Genomic DNA, 11,587 nt, shown 5'->3' on the forward strand with positions numbered 1-11,587 from the left:
CCAGATCCAGGATACCATGTGGAACATTGCTCTGGTTCTGCGCAAAGGCTGTGTGTGTGTGGAGTTCTAGAAGAGGAAGACATAACTGCCCACACTGGGACCTTTGGAGAGGAACTGTTTCTCCACTGTCCTTGCTGGTCGCTGAGACTATCACTATAGTTGTTTCTATTAGAATATCAACAAAACATATTTTGCTGCTCTCTGTTCAACTACAAGATTCCATTTCTTCTGTTTAAGCCATTTTGTTCTGCCTAATTTTATTTCTTAAATAATCACAGGAATAATATATTGATCTTTTCCTTTCATTGAGTTTCACATCTGTTTTCTTTTTTTTCTTGGATATTTTATTTATTTACATTTCAGATGCCATCCCCTTCCCCCATCCCTCCCCCAGATATCCCCTTATCCTATCCCCCTCCTCCTTCTTGCTTTTTCTTTATTAGCATTTTAAGTTAACATACAAAGTACTGGGTTTTACTACAGCATCCTCATACATGTGTCATTAGAGTTCTGATTTGTTTCCCTCTGTCCCTTCCCTTTCTTCCTCCAGCTAGTTTCCTCATCTGATTTCCTGTCACATTACATCTGTTTTCTTATCTCTTTTTGTGGTACTAGGAAATTCAGACATGGGAGTTATGCATGCTAGGCAAGAGTTTCCCTCGAGCCAGGTCCCCAGCCTGTTTGTGTCTACTTTTGATAGAGCCATGCTCAAGCCTGCAGTCATAGATCCTCATCCTTGGTTCCTAGTGGTCCAGTTCTTGGTCAGTGCTGTGCTGAACTTTTAGAAGCTGGTCTCTAGGCTTCTGTAAAGTACTCAGATGTAGTGACTTTTAGATGTATAAAAGCAGATGGTCTGTTGAAACAAGTATTAGTGAGCATAGACTACTACCACTGCATAATTTTTTTCTCTTTATCCCCTTAAAAGGATCTTGTTGTATATCCCAGGGTGGCCTTAGACTGTTTCCTCAGCCTCTCCAGAGCTGAGATTACAGGCATATTTCATTACACTGGGCCTCCTTCATATTCATAATTTTCATTAGCAGTGATACCTTAGTGCTCCTCTCAAATACCTACTAGGTCTTGGTCAGTATTTCTGTGATCTTTAAAAGATCTCATGACTATATGAATTAGATCTAAGGAATTATTCTCAGCGTGTCTGACACAAAGGAGCTTATTAGTCTGTTAAGTAAGACTGGAGAGAATCTTGGTGTTAAGCCTTCTCAGGGACCAAAACTGTATTATCAGTTCCTTAGCACAGACTTTCTAAGGACATAGCCACATTTTTTTCCTATGTTTTACTTATAGTCACTGCTAGATTCTGTCAACTTGAGTTGGCAAAAGGCTACTTGGCACGCCAGTCACACCATAAGCCAGTTTACTACATAGAAGGCCTAATTTTTTTGTATTTCTCACTTACACATGACAGTTGTCACTGGTGAATTTTAGTAGTCTGTTATTTCGTTCATAGATTTTTCACATCTGGCAAGATTCGTATACTGTATTATCCATTCAAGAAGATTAAGAGTTACAGGAACAGTAATGAGCGTTTGGCCCAATATCACTACTCATTTTTTTATCATTCACATTTCTCATATGCAATTAAATGCAGCAAAAGAATATTTTTTAAAGTAACAGCTGTTGAATCAAAAGACATCTATTTAAAAATTGATATTATGTAGAAAAAAATGATCATGTAAATAAACATCAATTTCAAATGTACCCAAGGTAATTTGAAAGTATAATCATAGGTCCATGGAGTTAGGATGGATTTATTTATTTGTTTGTTTGTTTTTAAAGATTTATATTTATTTCATATTATATGGGCATTTTCCTGCATGTATGTATGTGTGCCACCTGCATGCAGTACCCACCAAGGCTAGAAGAGGGTAGAAGATCCCTAAGAACTGGAGGTTCTGCAGGTTGTGTTCCACCATGTGGGCCCTGGGAACCCAACCTGAGCCCTCTGCAAAGCAGCAAGTGCTTTTAAGCACCAAGCCATTCCTCCAGTCCCAGAGGACTCATTTTTTCCCCCAATTTTCTCCTGATTTGTGAAAATATATGTGAGTTTTTTAACCTTTCTGTGCCTCAGTTTTTCTACCTCGAAAGTTGTAGGAAGGTTCTCAAAATTAATTGTTTCTAAACCGAGAGTACATTCAGTAACTCTGGAAACTGAAGGTAGGAGCACCATACTCTGAACTGCTCTGGAAGCTTGCAGACATTGAAGTCTGATCCAGACTGTGCTGTAGAGCGTGTAGCCTTGAACACCAAACAAGTAAGGGGAACACTGGGTATAAAGTTTGCATGACTCCATAAGGCTTTAATTTTGTTTTAAGGGTTTACATATTTTGTTGAAGAAGGAGGAAATAAAACATGGACTTCAAAAAATAATGGAAAGACCAAATTATGATGCCATGATGCATTCCTTTTTGTTCTACTTTGGGTTGTATGCTGTATGTGTAGCCCTATGTGTCCCATCGATTCTGTTGCTTTGAATTTCTCATGAGACATGCTGAACTTCCTGCTTACCAGGGCATCTTAGCCCTGTTACTCAGTGATCTGATGCCAGGCAAATGTCAGGAACTCCCAAAACACTAATGCCAAAGAGTCACCTTGACAAATTCAGAATGCTTTTGTCACAGTACCTTGCATTTCACCCCATCAGTGTTTTTGCACTTTACAGGAGTTTAAAGGTGTGGCATTTCGGTTGTAATCCTGGTTTTGCTTTTTGGAAGGGTAATTATTACTTCCTCATGAAATGAATATAACGAGAGAAACAGATTAAAAGGAGTGCTGAATGTTGGTTGCCTGAAAGCTTTTCACATAAATGTAGTAGGGGAAAATGTTTCCAGTTAATACACACACATATTTATCAGTGTCTAAGACTTGCTTATATTTTGCTTCATAGAAGTAGTCATAGCATGTTAATTGCCTTATGTAGATAAAAAAAGGCTCTTAAGTTTTACAATAATATTTATTATTCTGTATATGTTTTAAAATAAAGTAACATTTCTAGCTGAGTATGTGTTGATTTTTCCCAATGCTTGAAATGCTTATGTACTCTCAGGTTCTAAATCATCCCAACATACCACATTTTTGTTATTTTATGTGCAAGCTGGGCATGGTGGTGTGCATGCCTTTAATTCTAGAACTCAGGAGGCAGAGACAGGAAGATCTCTGAGTTCAAGGTCAGCCTGGTCTTCACAGTGAGTTCCAGGATAGTCAGAGCTATATACAAAGAACTTGTATGTGTGTGTGTGTGTGTGTGTGTGTGTGAGACTAAGCATACTTCTATGCACCATAGGCCTTCAGTACCCAAGGAGACTAGAAGGTTGCATTGGGTCTCCAGGCACTGCAGCTTTTGGCAGATATGAACCATCTAATGTGGGTGCTGAGATTCAAACCATGGATCCATGCAAGAGCAGCAAGTGCTCTTAATCACTGAGCTAGCATTCCAGCCCATACTAGAGCAGATATTTATTGTATACACTGACTACATGGTGGCTCCAAGGTATGGTTAAGCAGAAGGTTTTGTTGTAGATGTGAGAGAGAACAGCCAGAGACTTAGGGGATAGATTTGTTACTTTTATGTTACTGTGATAAAATACATTTGCCTTAAGGACCAGTAAGTTTTATTTATTTTGGTTTAGAGTCCCAGAGAGACAAGAGAGCCCATCATGGGGATAGTATGGCATGTAAGTAGGGGTCAGGAGCTGATCACATTTTAAAATCTGCGTAGGAAGCAGGGAGAACATGCAGGAAGTAAGGCAAGGCTATAAACTCTCAAAGCCTGCCTCCTGTGGTGTACTTCCTCTTCAGCAAGGTTATATCTCCTAAAAGTTCTATACCTCCCCCAAACAGTACTCCCATCTGTGGGACAAATGCTCAACTACATGAGCTTACAGGGGACACTTCTTATTCACATCTCCACAGTTGGCCTCTGGACCGAATCAGTTCATGGATATCTCACAATGCAAAACTATGTAGTCCATCTTCAAAAGTTCCCATAGTCTTTTAATAGTTTAACACTTCAAAAGTCCAAAGTCTCTTCTGAGATTCAAGGCAACCTCTTACCTGTGACCCCAGTGAAATAAAAAATAAATTAAAAAAAAGAATTATGTAGTTTAAATATAAAAAGGCACAGAATATACATTCGCATTGCAAAAGAAGGAATGGGGACATAGTGAGGAAAGATTGGGTCAGAACTAGTCTGAAACCTCACAGGGCAAACACCAAATCTTGTATGTTAGCATTCTGTCTAAGCTCCACCCCACAGTTACTTGGCAATACCAGGTAGGCCTGACCCACTATAAAAGGAGCTGCTTACCTCCTCCTCCCTCTCTTGCCCTCTTGCTCTTCTCTTCTCCCCTCTCTCTCCCCATTCCCTTCTCCCCTCTCTCCATGTGCTTATGGCCAGTCTCTCTCTCTCTCTCTCTCTCTCTCTCTCTCTCTCTCTCTCTCTCTCTCTCTCTCTCTGCCTCTACTACCCTCTTAACTCCCCTCCCCATGCCTGGAATAGACTATTCTATACTATACCCTATCCCTATGTGGCTGGTCCCTCAGGGGGAAGGGATGCCTTGGCATGGGCTCACCAAGGCATCACCTTCCCCCATATCTGACTACACTTCCATAGAACGTATCCCCTCTTCTCTTTATCTTTTTATAAACACATCACTGTCACTCCATGTCAAGTATCTGGGTCTTCAGTTCCAAAGTGCTTAGATGCTCTGCCTCTCCAGCTTTACTCTCCAAAACACAAATTTTTCTCTTGGGCTGGTTGTATCCTTGTATATAGCTCTCCTTGGCAGATGTCTAACAGTTCTGGCATCCCCAGCATCTTAGTACTTCCATCTTAACACTTGGTACTTCCATCTTAACACTTGGTACTTCCATCTTAACATAGGCTTCACCATCTCAGCTTCACTCAGTGTCTTCTCACGGACTCCAACCTAATCACACATTGCTTGGCCTTAGTGATTCAGACTGTGGAGAAGAATGTAAAATTCTCACCTTTTTTTTTTCTTTTTTTACCTTTCATGTCTCCAAAACCAGTACCATATGGACAACACTGCTAGATTTGGTTACTGTTAAACCTTTGAGTTATGAGGAGAAAAGACTGAATCCTCCATCAATAAAGTAAGCTGTATTTTGTTATGCACCTGAGACTAGCCAGCCAGCTCTCTTAACATAAATTTGGTTTTAAGAGAGCAGCCCCTGGTGGCCGCTTGAAGTCCCTTTTATAGGAAAGATAGAGTGTTCGAAGAGGCTAGAGAGTTGGCTGTTATGCAGCCCAAGAAAGATGAGGGGCTGGAGAGATGGCTCAGTGGTTAAGAGCACTGGCTCAATCCTCAGCCCCCACATGGCAAGCTCACAACTGTCTAATTCAGCTCAGGTGAGCTGGCACCTTCACACATTCATACATGCAGGCAAAACAGCAGTGCACATCAAATAAAAATAAATCATTAAAAAATACAATAAAAGGGAAGGCACAAATGTAAGGATGTGTGTCATGTAATGGGGTTGCAAAGCAATTTATATCAGATCTAAGAAACTGGAACGTATCTTTAATTACAAATAGAAACCGTAAGTTGCAAGGACTTAACACAAGCACAAGCCGGAACACATTACACATTTTTTTTTTTTTGGTTTTTCAAGACAGGGTTTCTCTGTGTAGCCCTGGCTGTCCTGGAACTCACTCTGTAGACCAGGCTAGCCTCAAACTCTCGAACTCAGAAATCCGCCTGCCTCTGCCTCCCAAGCGCCACCACCACCCGGCACATTACACATTCTTTAACTAAAAACAGAAACCTTAACCTGCACAGGACCAGCAGGAACAACTCTTCCTCCTCCTCCTCCTCCTCTTCCTTTTCCTCTTCTTCCTCCTCGTCTTCTGCTTTTCTTTTTTCTAGAAATAGAGATTCTCTATGTAGTCCTGGCTTTTCTGGAACTAGCCCTGTAGACTAGGCTGTCCTTGAATTCACAGAGATCTACCTGCTCCTGCTTCCCCACTGTTGGGATTAAAGTTGTGCCCTACCACCTGACAGGAACTTTACGGAGGTGGGGGATGTTCAAGACCTGGTTGTGTTGGAACTCACTTTTTGTAGACCAGGCTAGCCTCAAACTCAGAGATCTGCCTGCCTCTGCTCCTATGTTGCTGGGATTAAAGGTGTGCACCACCACGTCCAGCTCGGAACTTTTAAATTACAGATAGAAACCCTTACTTTCGAAGGACTTAACGTAGGACAAACAGGAAGTTATTCTTAACTGTCTTAACTGCATACATAACCCTTAGCCCATAAAAGGTCTATTTTTCCTGTTTTGCTGTCCCATTAACCTGCAAGGCATATTGTTCTTGTTTTGATCACAAGTCACCAAATTAGGGTGGAATCTTCCCTTCCTTGTTCTATAGTAACAGAAGTTTTTGTATGCTGTTGCTTTTTAGAAGAAACCCATTATTCTTTTTTTCACAATTTGGAGGCTTAGCTGGGTGGGGTCTGGCCCTGAGGGAACCCTTTTTATTCTAATGGTGAGTAGCAGGCTTCTCTCTAAAGGCACCACTCTCCTTAACTATTATAGCCAGCTTTTCGGCACAGAGGCTTGGGTGTAGCTTCAAGCTTCCTGGTGCTCTTTTCCTCTACAAGCTACACATTTTTCATTTCCTACTACTCTGCTAGTTGCTCCTTTTCAAAGTAGATGTGCTTAAGAGTGTTAGAAATTAGGGTGATGTTGTCAAGGATGAAACTAGGACTGCAACTGAAGTGTCCCCATGAGGCAAAGCTTTATCTTTAGTTAAGAGTACACTGGGAAGAGAAAGCATACCAGGGCGGGAAGTGCACCTGGGTTTATTCTAAAGCAGGTGGTGACTGTCTTTTCCCTCAACAGGAGGGCCAACCTCGCTCTCTTGAGATTGGTTAGCTTAAAAAAATAAAATAAAATAAAATAAAATAAAATAAAATAAAATAAAATAAAATAAAATAAAAACTTCATGAAAGAAATGAAGGAAATGGAGAGGAGCCTGAGGCTTTTGTACAACTAATGGTTCACCCCAGAGGATTAGAATTGACTAAAAGTCTTACAAGGTGGGAGGGATAACAAAACTCTGAATCTTCTTAAATGCAAATTTCACAGTGTTTGATGGGAAAGACTTTTCTTTACCCGAAAAGTTAGCAATAACCATATCCCAGACTCAATATTATATCGTCTTGACATAAAAACAGTCAATTTCTTAATTTAGCCTCATCATGGAAATTCTCAGGAAACAGGCAGAATACAATCAGACTCCTTATAAACACATCACAAAAATGGCCTTCAGCCCAGTTGCTACAGTCCTTGTTCCTCTTAGAAACCTGGTGAGCTCTCTCTCCACTTTCTGCATTACTCTTAGAATTCTATACTGGAGAGCTCAAGGACAGCGGTTGACCTCCATTAAGTTCTGCTTACGTGAGCAGTTAACCGGTTTTCTAGTCCAAGGCTCCAAAGTCTTCCACATCCCCCTCAAAACTAACACAGGTTCTTCACAGCAACAATCCTGCCTTCCTCACCCAAACTTCTGTATTAATTACTCTTCTGTTGCGATGATATAATACCACGATCAGAAGCAATTTAAAAGAGAGAGAGAGAGTACTTTGATTTTTGATTTCAGAAGGGTAGAGACTCCATCGCGGTGGGGAAGACGGGCATGGCACAGGGCATGGCACAGATGCTGGCTGATAACATTTTTTATCTGGGCACATAAAGCAGAGTGGAAGCAAGAAGTGATGCTACTGCCACCAGTAATGCATTTTGCAGCAGCAGGTTCTGTTGGACTTAAAGATCCAAAACCGGGGGGCTCGCTCCCCCAGAAATACTCATGGAAGGGATACGCTGCAATTATGTGAGGCTTATTGAAAACTTGATACGTTGACAAATACCAGTGCACTGGGGTTCTCTTGCGTGCAGGCAAAAAGAACCCCGAGCCAAAATTGGCGGCAAAATTTATACCATATTCACAGGGCTCATAAGGGCAGTTTTACCTCTTAATCAATAACCACAAAGGCTGACCTCAACAGCAGTTCCCAGACTCCGTCTCTGTTCCCAGGCCCTGTTGCTAAGTAACTCAAATTTGCACCTTATCTTTTACAACTTAAGTGGCTTCTGTTTACTCAGGGCCCTTTCCTCTGGAATGTTTGCTTGAGCCTTTGGAATGTGCTCTTCCTGGGATGTGCTTCGGGGGCAGCTAATATTTGACTCAAATTTAAGGATCTTTTAATTTTAAGTTCAAGCTGAGACCTGAAGTTACATTCTTACATTCAAATTACATTCTTTTTTTTTGGGGGGGGGGTTCGAGACAGGGTTTCTCTGTGTAGCCTTGGCTGTCCTGGAACTCACTCTGTAGACCAGGCTGGCCTCGAACTCAGAAATCCGCCTGCCTCTGCCTCCCAAGTGCTGGGATTAAAGGCGTGCCCCACCACCGCCCGGCTCAAATTACATTCTTACAGCTCCATCTTCTAAAGCTTCCATAGCCTATTCTCCCACACACTGCCACCAGCTCCAGCCGAGAGTTCAAATCTATGAGTTGGCAGAGGATATATCTCATTCAGGCCACAGCAGGAGGCATATTTATTTTATGTGAAGGAATTCACCCTGTGAATTCATCTCTTACTTCACGGGACACCTTACAGAAAACTCTATTTATTCTAATATTTGTTTTTCATATTTTGAGTTGTATATTTTATATTTTAAGCTCAGAAAAATTACAAGCACCATAGCACATTTTTAGTACTCTACACTACACTAGGAGTGTCACTACGCTAGGAGTGCTGTCATTAAAATCTTTCTTACTGCCCTATAAGATTTTTGCTTTTTTGTTGTGGCTGCAGGTAGAACCTATCATTTTACACATACCACAGTTTTTTTTACTAGTGTTCCCTCCAACCTGCTATTTTAGTTAATGAGGAAAAGAAACATCTATTCTTCTCATACAAGGAGGGTACAGACAGACATAAAAAATGGATTAGGATTATGTAAAGGACTATGGATGACATGGAGCGTTTCCATCACCCAACAATTATAATCTCCTGCACACGACGCTGTTTTATATGGCTGTAAGTTTATAGCTGAATAAATGTAAACCTTTGGTCAGAGCACTATCCAGTGTTAAAAGCAGTAGCGATGATTACACACTAAGATAACTTAAAGCAAAAAGAAAACCAGTCTTTGCCTTAATCAGGAATCTTGTTGGTCTTGGAAAACACTGTCCAACTTTGGGGAGAATGGCTTGTGTTGATCCAGGGTGGCACATAGAAACACCTTTAAGATGGAGTTACTCCGGCCAGGATTTGGATAAGTCCCTCTATAGAAGACGAGGCCTTGCACATGTCAGACCAGCATTCTACCATGGAGCTACACACTCAGCCTATTGTTTTTGAACCTTGGATGTTAGTTTCAGGATAGGTTTTTTAGTTGGAAAACTGGAGAGAAGGGTCAAGAAACAGTCTGAAACTGGTGCATTCCTGTTGAAGGAGTCTATGGGGGTCTACTTATTCCATTTTGTCTCCACTCAGAAACTAGGCCATAGGTCATCTGAGCCAGGATCAGACCATGAAACTAGGCCATAGGCTATCTGCTTCTGCAGCAGACCCCAAAGTCCAGGAACAAGACAGTAAAATCCCCTACCTGAGGAACAGCCTGAAGATAGCCACATGAATGGGAGATTTTTATCTCAGGATAGGCCATCTGTGCTAGGCAGCCCACCCTGTGGTTAATCATTCATGACACAGGAAAGCAGTCTATCTGGGGCATCCTGGCACCCACTAATGGGGTTTTAGATTATCTAACCCTATCATAGTAGCCAATCAAAACTGTACTAATGTCAGGGCTTTGGCCCCTACCAATCACATTAGAGATTACCTAATCCTTCTGGAAATTTCCCCCAGTTCCCTATAAAAGAGGCCTGAGTGTCTTTGTCTGGATTGCCATTGTGGTATGGTGGTGATGCCTGCATGCTGGTTGTTTCTGCAGAATAAACGTTCTTTGTTCTTATATACTATTTGAGTCTGGGGTCTTCCTTCAGCAATTCCTAAACCCTAACACTATAATCACAGCACTCAGCAGGTTCAAAAAGAAGGATCAGTTCAGAGTTACTTTTAGCTACACACTGAGTTCCAGGCCAGCCTAGGATAGAGATTGTTTCAGTCATTAAACAAACAAACAAACAAAAACAAACAAACAAAAACTTTGTTAGTATTTCCAAGAGAGAGGTTTTCAGTCAAGGACACGAAAGGGGATTCAGAGTGGAACTGGACTGTGTTAATGGGTGTCAAGGCAACCAAGTAACAAAATACAGAGGTCCTGAGTTCAATTCCCAGCAACCACATGGTGGCCCTCAACCATCTGTAATGAGATCCAATGCCCTCTTCTGGTGTGTCTGAAGACAGAGACAGTGTACTCACATACATATAACAAATAAATAAACCTTTGAGAAAAAAAGATATCTGGGGCTCTTGGTATCTTCTCTTCCTCCAAATTTGACATAGTTTGACTGTTTACAATTACCACAGATTTTGGGGTTTAGAGTAACACAGGTTGGCTACTATGCTCTGGAACTGAAAGATTCAGATTTTATTCTGGTTATTGAAAGATTACATCCTTCAAAGGCCCCTCTTATACATTAGAGTGTGACTGTTATTCCTGCCTCTTTCCTATTTTTTTTTAAGTTTTATTTAATGTGTTTGAATCCTCTATCTGGATGTACATCTACATGTCAGAAAAGAGCATCAGATCATATTATAGCGGGTTAAGAGCCACTATGTAGTTGCTGGGAATCGAACTCAGGACCTCTCAAAGAACAGCAAGAGCTCTTAGCCACTGAGCCATCTCTCCAGCCCCTGGCACTGTCCTTTAATCTGTGACTATCCTCTCATTGTCATAGCACATTACCTAACTTTTGTGATTCTTACCCACCTCTTAGACATCTGAGGTCATCTATGGCTTTAAGTAAACTAATATTAACTGAAAAGCATTTATGTAATAGTTTTAAATACTAATGAGGCCTGGAGTTCACCTTCCCCAAGCTCCCCATGTCCCCTAAAAAAGCAAGTTAGAGAAAGGGCAGCTCTAGTGATAGGTGTTGCTTGTGGAAAACACACTTTGTTCTGCAGTTCTATAATTTTGTGATAATATAACAAAAACTTACACAAGAAAACGATTTATTAGCCATAGTTTAAAAAATACTATTTTAAGGCCAGACGTTGTGATGCGGGCTTTTAATCCTATCACTCAGGAGGCAGTGGCAGGTGGATCTCTGTGAGTTCAAGGCCAGCCTGGTCTACAGAGCAAGTTCCAAGACAGCCAGGGCTAAACAGAGAAACCATTTCTTGAAAAACAAAACAAACAAAAACTGCTATTTGCTGGGTATGGTGGGGCATGCCTTTAATCCCAGAGCTGGGGAAGCACAGACAGGTGGATCTCTGTGAGTTAAAGCCTGGTGAGCTCTAGGATAGCTAGAGCTACCTAGTGTGAATCTGTCTCAAAAACCTAAAACAAGCAAAAAAAACCCTACTATATTAAGTCTTGACTGTTTTTGTAGCAGAGACAAATAGGATTTAATTGC

The sequence above is a fragment of the Grammomys surdaster genome, unplaced genomic scaffold (assembly GCF_004785775.1).
Source record: "Grammomys surdaster isolate TR1022 unplaced genomic scaffold, NIH_TR_1.0 125801, whole genome shotgun sequence".
NCBI lineage: Eukaryota > Metazoa > Chordata > Mammalia > Rodentia > Muridae > Grammomys > Grammomys surdaster.